The sequence below is a fragment of the Macrobrachium rosenbergii genome, chromosome 41, assembly GCF_040412425.1.
Source record: "Macrobrachium rosenbergii isolate ZJJX-2024 chromosome 41, ASM4041242v1, whole genome shotgun sequence".
NCBI classification, from domain to species: Eukaryota; Metazoa; Arthropoda; class Malacostraca; order Decapoda; family Palaemonidae; genus Macrobrachium; species Macrobrachium rosenbergii.
In genome coordinates this window covers 41,945,079-41,962,578 of record NC_089781.1, presented here as the reverse complement: position 1 = coordinate 41,962,578, position 17,500 = coordinate 41,945,079, and the positions used below count along the sequence as shown (strand labels likewise).

The window sequence follows — 17,500 nt, the reverse complement described above, 5'->3', positions numbered from 1 at the left end:
TATATATACTGTATATATATATATATATATATATATATATATATATATATATATATATATATATATATATACGTATACAAATCTGACATAGAAACAATCAGTCTCTAAAGCACACAGCTTTACAGCTGGGGTATAAAAGGAAAGGGAACGATTGAAACGAACATTATAGAGAGAGAGAGAGAGAGAGTTTATGTCATTTTTTCTTTATCATTCTCGTGGTCATTGTTATGGTGCGCTTCCAAACCATGCAGAGACCCACTTCCGACATTCTGAATTAAGCCGCAGATTCCGCCTACTCACAGAAAACGCACCCTCATCATCATTATCATCATCATCATCATTATCATCATCATCATCACGGCTCATGGTTCACGCACAGTTATGCGGCGTTAGAGCATTTCGGTGCAGGGCTGCACAGCGACCGAGGGGGGGGGGGGGGGCGTCCTGGGCTTAATCCTCTCACGGTAATCACGGGGCGGTCATCATTTTGCCGGCGGCTACGCCGTGTCAGTGCGGTGGCGTTCTGGCAATTTAGAAAGAGGGAGTTATGGAACATTCCATGGGGACACAATCTGATAACTAAAGGTTACAACGACATGACAGCCTGCCTACTGGAAACCTGTCAGTATGGGAATGCTTCATCATTTGAAGTCCAGTTTTTGTTCAGCTATTCAAACTAGTAGCCAAAAGACGCAACTAAGTGTTGCAAAACGGTGACATATTTTGTTTTAATTACGATATGAAATGATACACTCTTGCAGGACTTCATTTTCTTTTTTTTTACTCTCCACAGAAATTAAATCGTACATGAAACATGAAATCTTTTCGTGAAATGGCTGGACGATCTGATATAAAACTTGAGGATCATCACTATACAACAGAAACAAAACTAATGTTCACGTGGAGACAAACTTCAAGGTTTCATGGAAGTGAGATCCACGACAAAACTTAGCATCGTTTGCAAGCTCCTTCCTCGCACAGTTTCTGTCTTGACGCGACAAGTGAATTCTAGGTGAGGAAATGAAAACAGATAAAGACTAAATACCAACAAAATCCAACACTTCTGTGGCAACTGAAAAAGGAAATTGCAGTTCAGAAGACAGTGCAGGGATGTTTTCTTCCTTGCCTTTAAACAGCTGTATCTCAAGAACTTGGCAACGAGAAAATGTGATGCATTCAAGTTCTACGGAATAAGTTTGTTCTTCCGAAGGTGACAGGTGTTAGACATTTTGTTCTTAGGGGCTTGTGTAAATAAATCTGCCAAATTCGTGAACTTCCTTTATACTTCTTATTTATCTGTGACTATCACTTAGTGTTTTTTTGCCGGAAAACAGATACTGTGGTTCATATTTTTCTATGCACATGCAAGAAGCTAGAAAAGATCTTTTACATACATATGGCAGGATATGCTTGTATCGTTTTATTTGTATTCATCTACAAATATACAGCTTTTTAAGTAAACGTATATTCACGTATATATGCATCTGTGTAGGTATTACAGTTTTTTTATGTAATAAACACCTTTTTAAACGAAGTTGATGGAGTAAGTTTTCAGGCGCTTCTGTGTTAGCAGGAATTCTCACGAAAGGCGAACAGATCTTGATGAGTGTGAGTGAAGACGTTCATTTTCTTCGATTGATTCATATTTGATTAATGTCAATAAATTTTACAAAATATGAACACAAACCATCAAGGTTAACTGGATGTGTACTGAACGCATAAAATCTTATTCGAGGTACTGGTGCTGAATGCATTCATCTACTGTACGTCCTAACAACACCTTCTTGCGTTCATGGAATTTATACTGATCGTTGTTATTCATTAAGACGTTAACTTTTCTTTGAGAGAGAGAGAGAGAGAGAGAGAGAGAGAGAGAGAGAGAGAGAGAGAGAGAGAGAGGACCTTAATGGGTACCAAAGATCCGACAACGCTGGTTTTGAGTTGTGACAGGTATGCATGATTCTGTCATTCTGGGGGAAGAGATTAAGAGGAAGAGTCTGTACTACAGTTCTGCTGGAGACAAGGATTACACCTCTGAACACACATTTATGTATCCCAGAGAGAATTTGATAACGTAAATGAGGGCAGAAGTTAAACCACTGTTTGATTATGTGTTACGAGAAGCACAGACACACAAGAAATGATTATGTAAAGTGAGACCTCGCTAGCACAGCGTACGGTGCTGTGAATCACAAGAATAAAATCATGGAATTTGGAAAATGAAGACATCAAAGAGGAGTAAAGGAGGTGTCAGCGAACATAGAGCAAAGAAATAGATCGTGAAAATCAGTGACCGAAATATATGATGTGTTTAAAGGAGCAGACTCCTTCACAAAGCCAACATGATAACTTACAAAGAAAATGGAGGAGGTTTTGAGCAGGTATAACTGCAGATTATTAAGATTCATGGCTGGCGCGCAATATGAAGATGGGATTACAAATAAAGACGCTTATAAGAGATATGGCTGGAAAACTCTGATCTCAGAAATTGCATTGCTCTGGAAATGCAAAAAGAAAGGTAGGGGACACCTCACTGAGACAGACTTAGTTTGAGAAAAATTGTTTGGATCGGCCAGATGAAGACCCAGACCAGAGGGTTGGGGTGGGGGTGGGGGTTTGGGGGTATAAGAAAGCGCACAGGGCTGAAGAGAGTGGAGAGAGCTTTTTTTCACATCATCCCTGAAAAGGAAAAATGAGACCTAAAAATTTGACGCTGGCAATAATATGATGGACAGGACAATCAAAGATCGCTAAAAAGATGCTCAGGAAATAATCATGCGAGTCATTTTCTTAACTCATTCTTTTCACGGCTGTCTGATTTCTCAGTGTAGAGATTTAAATCTATCGTTTCTATTAATGTACATTCAATGGGCAGGTCTGAACGAGTTTTTTTTTTTTTTTTGCTCATACAGTAGTCATGAACATGATGTATCAGCTCCACACTGTTAGCTAGTTACTTCCAGTCTTTGAAATCCTCTAAAATTTCTAGCTTATAAAATCAACTGCTAATATAAATATTAAACTGATAATTCTTGTTTTTCATTATTGTTAACTTTTATTATTAACTTGAATATTTCTAGAATTATCTATTGATTTAATTTTATGTTTTAAACTCTTTCAATGTTGAATTTAAACCATAAAATTTAATTCGTGTAAATAAACAGACGTAAAATGATTTGTTAGCCTGTTCAAGGAAGAAGAAGCAATTTTCTTGAATTTCAGCGGCATGTTGCTGGTTATGGCCGGTTTGGAAATAAATCTGAGAAGGGGTTTCTCGTTTACGGCTACAGTGAGCCTACATTGACACAGCGGCATGTACAGTACAGTACAATATACGGGTTGTGGCTGCTCTCTGCATGGCACGAATTCTTTTTACTATCGACGGAATGGTAAGTGTGACTGCAGTGAAGTCTGATGTCAAAAGGTCTATCCAAATATTATTACAAGTTTGTCACCTCCTAGAACTGAGGAATTTTTACTGATTCCTGTTGGAAAAAAAGCGCTCCGGATAATCCGTTGATGCCAAGTTGTCTGACAACTTCGGTGATAGACTTGATAAGAGATTTTCCTTGCTGGCTGAACTACCAAGATTTGCCTGAAAATAGCTATAAAATAAACGGAGTTTAAGGATTAACTGAGAATTATGATAATAGTTTTAAAACAAAACCTTTGTATAAGTAATAACTTAAACTCATTTTGAAAAACTCAAATAAAAAAGCTCCCACTTTGTATTCGAGAGATCTCTCACCGTGGTAACATCAAATGCTGCAAGAAAACTTGAGCAGCAGAGGAGAGGACGAACTATATTCTTTTTACGCAGGATATGTTGAACTAATGTATTGGATAATTTCTCCTATATTCAGTAGGTTCTATGGTTTTACTTGCTAAGGAAAGCTTTCTTTCCACGCGAGCGGAAATTATGCAATGCTGATTATAGGAATTATTGGCAAATCTGCATCATGCGTGCGTACTTTCATTGTCAGGTAAGGTTGTCTAAAGTTGCTCTTTCAACTTTTTTTATAATTACTTAGAATCTTGCCTCTTACTTCCCGGAGCAAGTACGTTTAAAGACAAACCAGACTTAGTTCTAATCGATTTTAAGAAATTTTATTACTATCTATCAAATTATGAATTTCTCCACGAGCATAAATTCATTCCTATTCTGTGCTATAGGGTAACCTTTTACTGGTAATGTAATGAATTATAAGTGCTCATCTACCATTCTCTTTCTAATGTAAAGGCTAAAAGGCGAAAACTTATCTTCGTCCTTTTCTGTAAATAACAAAATCCTATAATGGTGAAAGAGATGGAATTAGTGAGCAAATAAGTTTATGAAAGTATGACACGAGTCTGAAAAGTCATATCGCTATAGTTGTTCTCTTTAATTTCCCTCCAGGGAAATGTTTCTCAACATCAACAGATAAATTGCGAAAATTATTATCCATTTTTTACTAGAATTTTCGTATCTATTTTTCAGGGTGATTCTGACCTTTATGCTACAAGGGGATAGATATATATATTAAATATATATGTGTGTGTATATATATATATATACATATAATATATATGTATATATATGTATATTACATATATATATGAATATATATATAGATATACATATATATATACTTATGTATATATGTATATTGATGTATATAGTATACTGATGTATATATATATATGTGTGTATATATATATATATATATATATATATATATATATATATATATATATATATATATATATCTATCTATCTATCTATCTATCTATCTCTCTATCTATCTATCTATCTATCTCTCTCTCTATATATATATATATATATATATATATATATATATATATATATATATATATATATATATATATATATATATATATATATATATATATATATATATATATATAATGTACATGCTCACAGTAAAGCCTTAAAAGTCTCACCCTGTAACTTGAATCCCTAGATATGTCAACTCCCTAGAAGGATCAATTTTTTTTTTAAATCCCGACAGAACGAACCTTTGATGTATAATTATACCATATTCAATGTAGAGATATAATGTCATTATCTCTTATTCAGTTTTTCTCTCTCTCTCTCTCTCTCTCTCTCTCTCTCTCTCTCTCTCACAACAAATCGAAGCAAGAGCGCATGCAAGAGGTATGAATAAACGAATGAAATAATTAATATATCTAACCTCATACTCAAGACAAAGGGGTAATGTTAAATTGTGAAAGTCTTATTTAGCTGGAATATTCTGACACAAATTAAAGAGTGAATATTTTCAACTGTAAACACCCAAAGAAGAAAAATAAAGAGAAATATAAATGTCACTTATATTTTTCTATATATGCAAAGCTTCTAGAAAAATAATATGATAGACTTTTCTTACTAAAAATGAAAACCCATCTTTAATTATTACCTTTTCCATCAAAACATTCTCAAGAGAAAATCTTCGTGACTGTGAAGAATGTTAAAATATGATGACCCTTCTAAATGGAAAGTACTAAATAAAGTCTTCAAAAATAAAGTGAATTCTACTTGAGTTACAAGGCAATTTTTATTCGCTTATTGACCCATGCCTTTCTGCTCGTTACTAATATGTCTTCTTCTTCGTTTAACGCGCTTTTTCCCATTTTTCATATGGGGTAAGCACGATGCCTTCTTTTGAAGGACTTTGATTTGGCGTTGGGGTAGGCCGTAGCCTCGGTCGGCTGCCCTGCCTGACATCGCTTAGCTAATATATCTGACTCTGAGTAATAACTTCTGGTATTAAAAGAGATAATTTTGTTTGTGAAAGAAGCCGAGTCGAACAGTCAGCAAGAGAGAGAACCTTTTTCTTGTTTATTTAGCAAATGTGTGGGAAGGGCTATAGAGGCGAGCGTATTTCAATTGTTTGCAACAATTTGCGTCACTCTTTTGGCGCATTCACAGATACTCGTATTTTTAGGGGCATTCACCAAAGTACATAAAACAAACATACACATCCGAATCATCCTCGTATAATTAAGCTGGGATCTGTTACATGGTTTTATGTGTATTTGGGTTCGTCTTGGGTACGTTCGCTTACAACAGACGCAAAATTCGTTCATATAATGTAACTGCCGGGGTCACACATATTTACAAATTTACAAAGAAAACTAAAGATGTCTGCACACAGCAAACGGTTCATTTCCTTTTTTTCATGTTTGTTTTTCATAATGAATTCAGCGTTTATGCGTGATATGAATTCTGTTCCTTTAATATTTAAGTGCTTAAATTGGTTAGGTCTGATAATTTCCTATAATAATTCCGCGACCCATATGACCTCATGTGCAAAAGAATAAAGGACATTCTATTATTAAAAGTACTTCACTTAGCTGGAATGGTTAATTTTACTTGGTCAGTTTCTTCAGCAACGAAAAGAACAGCAAATTAAATAATAAGAAATATTATTTGAAAGCCTTCACAGTAACCTTTATCATATTTTCCCATAAGAAAACAATATATGCTAAAGCTTCTTTAACAATAACACTTCTTCACTAATCATTCTTAACCAAACACTTGTACACACACACACACACAGGAGCACACAGGCACACACACACGCGCGCACTACATACGCGCACACATATGTGTAACACACTGCTGATCTAGTGCACTTGAGCTGAGCACTTCATCATTCAGCCACGTCGAGAGAGAGAGAGAGAGAGAAAATCCCGGCAAATGTAATTCATTTGAATACGCATGAATATATTCACCCTTTCTTCTAGAATAAGGATTATTTTTAGCAATGGACATCGCGATGTATCTAAAATTTTATAACAAAGTTTTGAGAATTATAATGTATATAAGATAAATTGTCCTAACAGCAGAAATTTAAAAAATACAAAAATATCAATACTCCATTAAATAAAAAAAGCGTTAGTGTCACGCCGTAGTTATGGTTAAATTAAAGGGATCCTCTCTGATACTTTTAAAGGATATAATAATATGTGAAAGGAAAGACACTGAAAATGATGATCATAGTTACTCAGTATTTGTGGTTCCAATAATAATTACATGATTAAGAAGACAGGATGTTGCTAATGATGATCAGTCGCAAGTATGCATATTAACAAGAGCAGGAGACGAAGATGCCTCAGCGGGAACCATTCTATTCCTAAATTAAGCGACCGGTGTCTTAAGAAAGACTTCAGAGGGAGGCGGATTCGCGTCTGTGGTTGCCGAGTCTCTCCTCGGACACTCACTCACATGGGAGGATGAGTAATGAAACTTGAGAACATCCTTCTCTGTCCGTCAATCTCTTTCGTCACAGGATATCACTGCTGCTTTATTCTTTATTGTTTCTACTGCTAAAAGCCACTGCTATTTCCTTCAAGTTACACTGATGTTGTCTCAGTTATCATCATTTAACTGAGAACGTCAAGTCTTAATATTATAATAATAATAATAATAACAATATTGGGTTTTTAGATAGCTGGGAAGCATTTGGGAACCACTAGGCAATTCTGATTTAGTCAGACTCATTTTTTAATTACCGTTTCAAGCCTCTTATGAAGGATCTCTTGGATTTATAAGTATTGTCCTTGGCATCTCCTTGACTGACAGTGTGAATAGAAGAAAAAATTGCAGGGAAGGAAATATCAACTCTTTCGTTGAATACTGGCTTCTTTTTAAACATAGTTTTGCCGATTAATAATAATAATAATAATAATAATAATAATAATAATAATAATAATAATAATAATAATAATAATAATATCTGACAGGTGGAAATCTCTTGAACCAGTTGCAGCAGAAGGAATTCAATACACAGTAATAAAAATGTGAAATTAATTATTCAGTAATGTGTACCAGGTCGCTTGGATATATATATATATATATATATATATATATATATATATATATATATATATATATATATATATATATATATATATTTATATGTATGTGCATATATATATATATATATATATATATATATATATATATATATATATATATATATATATATATATATATATATATATATATATATATATATATATATATATATATATACGCAAATAGAATTTGACCTCAGTATACGTTTAACAAGAAAGAGGTACATGTAACTACATTTAGATTGATCTCTACGTTCGAATCATATTAGGTGACCTTTTTATATCTGCTCTTTCTTTATTTTTGAAGTTTTCGTATAACAAAAAATCCTACTTTTACTTTAATTTATGATGTAATATTCGTTGTTTTTTTCAGAAAAGTATCTTTGGTTATTCGTCTTACTGTTTATCTTAATGATTTATTCCATCTTCTTCATGTTCGAATGTTCTCTCGTAATGGCGTCAACATTTCAGGATGTTTACTCGGTAGAATAATGATGGATTTTGTAGTTCTTTGTCTGATGACAGTCGGGGTTTAAATGCTATTTCTTGCGTCATCTCTGTCAACGTGACTCAGATTACCAGAGTAACTTTTTCAAACCTGAGTCTCAGAGTTTTCAATTTCCTTTCAATATCCCTAAAGAAAGATCATCATCATATATTGCTAGTTCAGCACAACGCGAGTGCCCCACTTGCTCAGGTTTATTCAGTCGAGACCGTGGGATCATTATTGTTGCGAGTTAAATTCGCCAAATATGTGAAGACTGGTCAGTTAAAGAAAATCGTCATGTACTTTGACGTCTTAGTGTTTGCGTGGATATTTGCCAATGTGACGCTTCTTTGTTGACCCAGGAGAAAGTATTTCTTTTCTCATATTATTAATTACCAGAATGTGTTTTAAATTATTTTGTACATATGTTGTAGAGGCAATTTACACAACAATTACATTTTAATGGCTTTCAAATTTGCGTAATACTCAAGAATTTATCATATTATCAGTATCTTTGTTTTTAAATATTTTCATGTGTTAGGTAAGACAGAAATTGTCTTACCTAAAAAAGAAACCTGAATGAGGGAACTGTATTGTACAACAGTTGTTGCTTATTGAGAAAAGAGTGGCTGTGGAAATAGAAATCATTATTTTGATGTCATTTTGCAAACGAATGTACGTGCAAGATTCTCCATATTTTCCTTCTCAGAAAAAATTTACTATTTGAGTATTTTCTTTGTTATTTCCATTTGTCTAATGTAAACAGTTGACTGTGAACAACAAGCAGTGTGGAATCAAATAGTTTACTCTTCGTTCTTGTAAAGTGCTGTATGTAAATAAAATTTTATGTGGAAGAAAGTAAACAAAAATTTTATGTGTATTTTAGGAAGGAACCGAACTTTGTGTATAGTAATAAAAAAAGTAATAAAAGAAAGGAAAATAGAACATAATCAGGTTATAACTGGAAGTAGACAGTCAAATTCTTCCTAATTCATGATGAAGAGCGATGATGACTTATTCATTCAGGTTTCCGGAAGTTCAGACCTGGGGCATTCCCTCCCCTCACTTCTGCTTTGAAGGGATTCTCTGACTTTTCACACCGACTCCCCGAACATTGAGCGGTGTGGTGCAAAACAAAGTTGGCAAAATGTGTGCTAAGCCAAAACATCCGCTGCACGCAGGGTGTCCTCCTCCACCGCCCCCTCCCTCCTGTCTCTCTCGCTCTCTCCGTTGCGAGTTCCTTGCCTCAGGCTGCAATCTTGCACCCTCTCCGTAGTCTTCGATTTCCTTTATTTCTTTCTTTATTCTTATTGATTTCATATACTGTATTTTTTCCGTAATATTGTCGTTATTATTATGGGTATGACTAAACCTCTATATCACTATGATGTTATTGTTCTTGTTTGTATAATCGTTATCATTGTTATTCTTATTCTTATTATCATTGTTATTATTATTGTTCGACAATATTGCAGGGTATTGTTTTTAATAACATATGTACTATTAGATTATGCTAGAAGATAATGATTTTGGGATTACGGATTTTTTCCATGGCCAATTATTATACTGAACCATCTTGCAGATTCGCCAGTAAATTTGAAGGTCAAGATTTAAACAATTTTTTTCTCTAGATCTCAACAACGTGGTTAGTTAAAGTCTCTAGTCATGAGAATTCAACACTTTGGTTTAAGATCTTGCTTTATCGATTGGAAATTGACTCATTATCAAGGTCGCAGGGAATTTTTTAAACGTTTACATTTATTTCACAGATTTTGATGTAAGTTTTGTATATTTTCCCAAAATATTTTTTCCTTCACTGGATTTTCAAGGCCACAGGTAAATCTAAAGTACAAGAATCTTCCTAAACATTTTGTTTTTCTCCGATTTTGATGACAGTAGGTGAAAAAACACTTTTCCGGTTTGTTGTTTATTTTACAAAAATATTATCAACGTTGGCTTTTGTACAATGTCATGGGACAATCTAAAGGCTAAAATTTTATTTTTCTCCAGTAGTGATGAAACTGAGTAATATAAATAAGCAGCTGGGGGGTTATGATTTTACCCCAATATACTCGTTTCTTTCTATCTTGTCCTGTTGTACACGCAATATCATTTATAAGATCAGAGGTTTCTGGTTTTCCAAATCTTTCTCAGGGTGCTTCAAATCAAATCTCTTCATCAGACCTATTTGGTATTCGGCAAGAAGGTACATCGTGATCAGCTTTACAACTGACCCATGTAATTTCCAATTACATGACACATCATGGATTTGCGGCATCTCCTCTCATGCAGAGGATTACATAACGTGTCAGTTCCAATCTCCAACGTTTTTGGAGGAGTGGTCGAACTGGAGGCGGCGCTGTTTGCGCAATTCAGTAACATCTGCATCTTTGCTGAGCTGAAAAGAACATCAGAAATCCATCTTAAACTGCTCTTAAAGAAAAAAAAAATTTAGAGAGAAGTGCCTCGGATGAGAAAGGTCGAATTTGCGTGGTTTCACATGCATACATATACATACATGCATATATACATCCATACATACATACTTATGTAAATGATCTTATAGCAAACTATATGATCTCTGACTCTAATTAATATATATATATATATAATTATATATATATATATATATATATATATATATATATATATATATATATATATATATATAATATATATATATATATGTATATATATATATATATATATATATATATATATATATATATATATATATATATATATATATATATATATATATATATATATATATATATATATATACGTACACGTCCTATCACAAAAATATGCACGTGATTTGTTTATCAGTTGAAATCACAGGAAAAGCTTGAAATGAAACGACAGAGTGCCAAGTACCTTCTTGCCCCTAAGATATGTTAGTTACACGAAAGTACATGACGCTGTCGTTTCATTGCAAGCTTTTCCTGTGATTTCAACTGATAAACATACGAGTTCATATAGCAGATTATAAAATCTTTTACATACATAAGCCCTTTGTTGGCCGAGCCGGTTGAGCTTCAGGCTGTCACTCGATGGGCCGGAGTTCAATTCCCACGGCCGGCTGATGAAGAGTTAGAGGAATTTATTTCTGGTGATAGAAATTCATTTCTCGCTATAATGTGGTTCGGATTCCACAATAAGCTGTAGGTCCCGTGGCTAAGTAACCAATTGGTTCTTAGCCACGTAAAATAAGTCTAATCCTTCGGGCCAGCCCTAGGAGAGCTGTTAATCAGCTCAGTGGTCTAGTAAAACTAAGGTATACTTACTTTACTTTTTACATACACACATACACATTATATATATATATATATATATATATATATATATATATATATACATATATATATATATATATATATATATATATATATATATATATATATATATATATATATATATATATATATATATATATATATATATATATATATATATATATATATATATATATATATAGTATATATATATATATATATATATATATATATATATATATACAGTATATATATATATATATATATATATATATATATATATATATATATATATATATATATATATATATATATTATATGCGTGTTTGCGTGAGTGAGAGCGTTTCAAAGATCTTGTAGTGTGCAGTAAAGCATCCACATATGAGCTGCTTCACGCACTTACACTGACAGCTCTTCATTAGCATATTGAACTCCCTTGCACCCTTTGTACCATGCACCCTTCTTGCACGCACTCTTGTGCTTCCTGGATATTAAGGCTCTTCCACCCTATCATCCAACTATTTTTAGACCATCTTCCTAACACTTCTTAACTGTGTACCGCATTATCTTCCTCCATTCTTTTCACATGACCAAACCATCTCAAAATACTCAGATCCATCTTCTCACCTATAGTGACCTTTATACCACTTCTACAGATCTTCCCATTTCTCACTCTTTTAATTCTACTGCATGACATATCCTTCGCACTCTGTTCAGGTCGACTGCTTCAACCATTTCTTTTCTTTCATTTGCTTTGAACATCCACGCTTCACTTAAATAAAGGAAAATTGGTTCAACGTTTCCTCCAGACATGACCACTTTAGCTTCCTGAGACAGTGTATGCCTCTTCTCAGTCTTTTGTTCGCACCCTTTATCTTTTTTGTTGCACCTATTCTGTGGCCTATCTCTCCTCTCATCCTGCTGTTATTAGCTGTATTTATCCCAAACACTTCTACATATTAACTGATTTCATTCTTACGCTGTCAGATGAACATTTATTACTCCATCTTCCTGACCCACAAGCTTATTCTTACCCACATTTACCCTCAATTTCCTCCTCTTACGGAGACTTTCAAACTCTTGCTGTTTTTTGAAGTTTCTCTTCACTATCCCTAATCAGCAGAGTATCAACTGCAAACATCGACCATTCCACACACCATTCACAGGCCATTTTCTTATCCTACAACTCTGCTTCTACATTTACTGTCCTTTTTTGATTTCTCGCATTACTTCATCCATTACTATTCTGAACTGCCATGAGGCCATGACAGACCTTTAACTTAGACCCGTTTTAAAATCAAGAGTCATTTTTCTTTCCACATTTTGACTTGTGCTTTACTTCCGTCTTGAAAACTGTTAATCGCGAGAGCAATAACTTATTTTTTATATTTGCCACGTTACCTCTCTGTGAATTCTATTAGGGGTTTCTAAGTCTATGTTTACCAATATACACTTTCTCTCTTTGCTCTCAAACTTCTCACGTTACTGTTTCATTACAAACACTTTCCTTTGTCTAAATCATGCTATTATTCAACTAACAATAATAATCCTTCTGTCATTTGTATATATACACATATGTATACACACACACACATATATATATATATATATATGTGTGTGTGTATGTATGTATGTGTGTGTGTGTGTGTGTGGTGTGCGTGTGTGGTATGCAAATGACAGAAGGATTGTTAGTTGAACAATAGCGTGATTTAGACCAAGGAAGGTGTTTGTGGATCAAGTATTTGTAATGAAACAGTAACGTGAGAAGTTTGAGAGCAAAGAGAGAAAGTGTATATGGTAAACATAGACTTAGAAACCCCTAATAGAATTCACAGAGAGGTAACGTGGCAAATACAAAAAAATAAGTTATTGCTCGCGATTAACAGTTTTCAAGACGGAAGTGAAGCACAAGTCAAAATGTGGAAAGAAAAATGACTCTTGATGTTAAAATGGGTGTAAGTTAAAGGCATGTCGTGGCCTCATGGCTGTTCAGAATAGTAATGGATGAAGTACTTTATGTACTGTAGTTTGCTTGTGAATGCCTCACAGTAAAGGCGAAAGTCTTTGCTCTTCGTTGTTTCAGTTTCCTCGTGGACATATTCTCTGTTCATACTCCGGTAATAGAAGCTATATATGTATGTATGTATTTATGTATGTACACACACACACATATATATATAAATATATATAACGTACATATATATATAATTTTTTTCTTATTTCTGTTATAAATTTTTGGCTTTACTGAAGAAAACTATACAGTTCCAAGTTTGCCAGTCACGCACGCAAAAGTTTTCAGATATTTCATGAAAAGAAGTTTCAGACGGAGGCACCATTCGAACACATGCTAACAAAGAGCCCAATTGGGCTTTCGTGCTTGCCGCGTTGCACTCATCCCTTTTGTTTTTTACACGAAGCATATCACAGGAATACAGGCAGCTTGATGGCCACCGTTACACACACTACTGCGGTGATTTCTTGCACAAGTCAGTTACAGACAAGTTCAATCAACTATTATCCTTCCGTATGAATTGCTACTGTCTTATGGGCATCAATTGAAATTTCTCTTCTTGTAAATATTGCAGTATAAAAAAAGGAGGTGAATTAATAGCCAACCAAGTACTGCTTACGAATTTGTGAGCGAAAATTGAATTGAAATTTGACAGAAGTTTTGTTTCGTTCACAGTGATTGATGCTCAAGACTATTTAATCATCAAATGAGGCTATGTGACATTGGCCAGAAGGTTATGCACTGGCGAGGAGGTTTGGGTTAAATTCTTATGATTTCTTTATGACTTCTCTTTATTTTAGAGAGCCTAATCATAACCTAGTGTTAAGTCTTCAACAAAAATGCTTTATCTGTAAATATTAAAAGTTTTCATTCTTTTTGTTCAGCGTGGAGGCCAAAGAACTATGATGACAAATGTGTCTTAGCACTGGACATTGTAATTATTTTACTTATAAAAACTTAGCTTCTAATTAATTTTTGAAAGTCATTTAATTCACTGAAGCTAAATATGAATTAATTAAACGTATTGCACACTATAAGACTCGAAAAACACTTAAATTAATACTCAAGTCTGAATATCTGTTTTCTTGCTGATTATAGAGATCGTCAAATGAAATCCTTTACTTCCAAACAAAAGCAATTTTCATATGCGCTTTAAAACTAAAGAAATGATGTCATTATGGATATACAGTATAGCTATTTAACTGTCATATATTGCAAACAGAAGTGAACTAACCTTTATTCCTATAATGTCAGATAATATGATGAATATTTTTTAATTAATAGGTGGTTGTTTTGAATGAGACATTCATATATCACAACGAACACAGCAACACTCGATATTTTCCAGTAGGTTAATAAAAAAGCCATATCGAACGGATATCACATCATTTATTGAGCACAGAGCCATTATCATGGTGGAAGCCCAAGTCAGAGTTGAACCACATCGCACCACAGGAGTGTCGGTAGTGATGCTGCACCCGGCTATCACTTTGGGGGAAGATCATGACATCTGGTGGTAAAGATTTCATCCAAATAATCACTACTGACAAAAGAGGCACACTGGTATACTGGTATCAGTCATTCACAACAATGAAAGATAAGAAAGGGAAATAAGAAAGGCTGGACCAAATTATCACGTCAAGTGAAAAGTTCTGAAAGAGGAAGACAATGGCAGTATTTGTCCCATGGCCCACTGTAGATGTGCAAGATAACGGTAAGCCTACAAGCTGAGGGTGGACGCGGTCGGAGACTGATAGCATCTGAATCTTTGTCTGGAAGAGTTTGATGGGGTGGAAGAGGAGGGAGAGAGGGAGGGGGAAGAGGATGATGAGGAGGAAGAGAAGCATGAAGAAATAGATGATGATAACACGCGACACATCGTGACCATTGTAGTCTTCCCCTTCCTTTGCAAATGAGACAAAGACAAATTAATTTTTTCTCTATTCTTTTACCTGTGAGTTATGAAAGTTCCTAGAGCTGTCATTTTGAATTAGATCGAAATAATGATATGAGGAAATTATCCCACACATAATTAGGCTTATTAGTCATTAAATAAAGGATAGAAAAAGGTATAAAAGTGACATAGGTCTACATTTACATATACAGTATTACAGACATATCATAATATTTACGGACAAAAGTAAATATTCATAAAAATTCTAAGTGGAAAAAAATTTTGATGGCATCCATGCTAGAAAATCCTCAGAATAAGCCATGCAGATTATCTTTTCTAATATTCATTGAGTAACATTATTTGCAAAAATACTGATTTGGAAGCCTTGCAGAACTTCGTCCATGTGCTCCCCACCCCCCATTCTTTTATTATTGACTCTATCATAACATAAAGTAGTGTGCATCGGTGACGGAAAATATTTGAAGGGTCTCTGTGGCTCTTAGTTGGTTCAGATATGACAGAATCTGAGAATTCGAGCTCTTTTTCCATCTTTTGATTAGGCAGAAAAACTTGGCGGGAATTGATGGGCATGAAAAAGTGAAAAACAAACTTGAAACATGCAGGCACATGGATGATATACACACATCACTACAGGGCAACAACTACCTGGTGTGAGAGTTACCTGGAGTTAGCTGCGTTAGTGAAGAATACTTCTACTCTAGTCTGTTAGTGTCTGCAGGGGTCCAACCCACACCTAGAAAAAGAAGCAGCTTCTTAGTCCCATTAGAAGATTCCTCTAATGACAATACAGTGGTTTAGAATCGTCTCTCTGAATGATTATTTACAAGAGATATTGGTTTAGCCACACCCAAGGGTGTTCTAGAAAAACAAACAGAAATCCTGTTTATATGTGCAATAAATTACGAACACCATTTTGTTGTTAATAATCACATAAGACCACGGCGTTAGTCATGTTCTTCCTCGGCTGGTTGAAGTACAGATGGAATTATACACAAATAATAAAAGAAAAGATCTAATATATATATATATATATATATATATATATATATATATATATATATATATATATATATATATATATATATATATATATATATATATATATATATATATTATATATATATATATATATATATATATATAAATATATATATGTACATATATATATATATGAAATTTTTATCACACCGTGATTTATATACAATCATGAAGCTACAAATGTCGTTTAATACCAATTCACGCTACTTCGGGAATATCCCCGATGGGGATTATCATCGAAAGGGAATTTTTTAAGTGATAAATGGATCGGTAATGCCGGGTCTCGATCCCTCGACACAGTACCTTCCAACGACTCCATTTGACATGGCGTCGTTGGAAGGTACTGTGTTGAGGGATCGAGACCCGGCGTTACCGATCCATTTATCACTTAAAAAATTCCACTCGATGATAATTCCGAAGTATCGGGGATATTCAAAACAACGTTTGTAGCTTCATGATATTATATCATATATAGCGTGAATATATATCAAACAACGTTTGTATATATTATATATATATATATATATACATATATACATATACAGTATATATACACATATATACTGTATATGTATGTATATATATATGTTTATATATACAGTTTATACAGTGTATGTATATATATGTATATACATACATACATACATACATAAGTACATATATATACATGTATATGTGCGTATATATATACATACATATATACATATACAGCATATGTATATATATGTATATACATACATACATACATATGTATATATATACATATATATACAGTATATATATATATATAAATAAATAAATTACTCTTGTATATGCATACGGCACACTTTTTATGTATACATAATAGGTGCCAGACATTCTTTTAATACTGCTTCTAATAGAACCTTTATAGTAAGCTTAGAATATGCTCCAGT

General features: G+C 33.7%; 1 protein-coding gene and 1 long non-coding RNA gene across 16 annotated transcripts in view; both read right to left on the bottom strand.

Moving 5' to 3' along the window:
• The window catches only part of LOC136826829 (uncharacterized), a 1,026,023-nt gene that overhangs the window by 615,679 nt on the left and 392,844 nt on the right, over positions 1-17,500 (bottom strand). The gene's annotated exons all lie outside the window — the stretch shown is intronic.
• Positions 15,003-17,500, bottom strand: part of LOC136826832 (uncharacterized) — a 13,417-nt gene continuing 10,919 nt past the window's right edge. The window contains exons 2-3 of the long non-coding RNA XR_010849718.1: positions 16,210-16,281; positions 15,003-15,143 (exon numbers count right to left, since the gene is read on the bottom strand). This is a non-coding gene — a long non-coding RNA (uncharacterized lncRNA). The remainder of the gene's footprint in view (positions 15,144-16,209; positions 16,282-17,500) is intronic.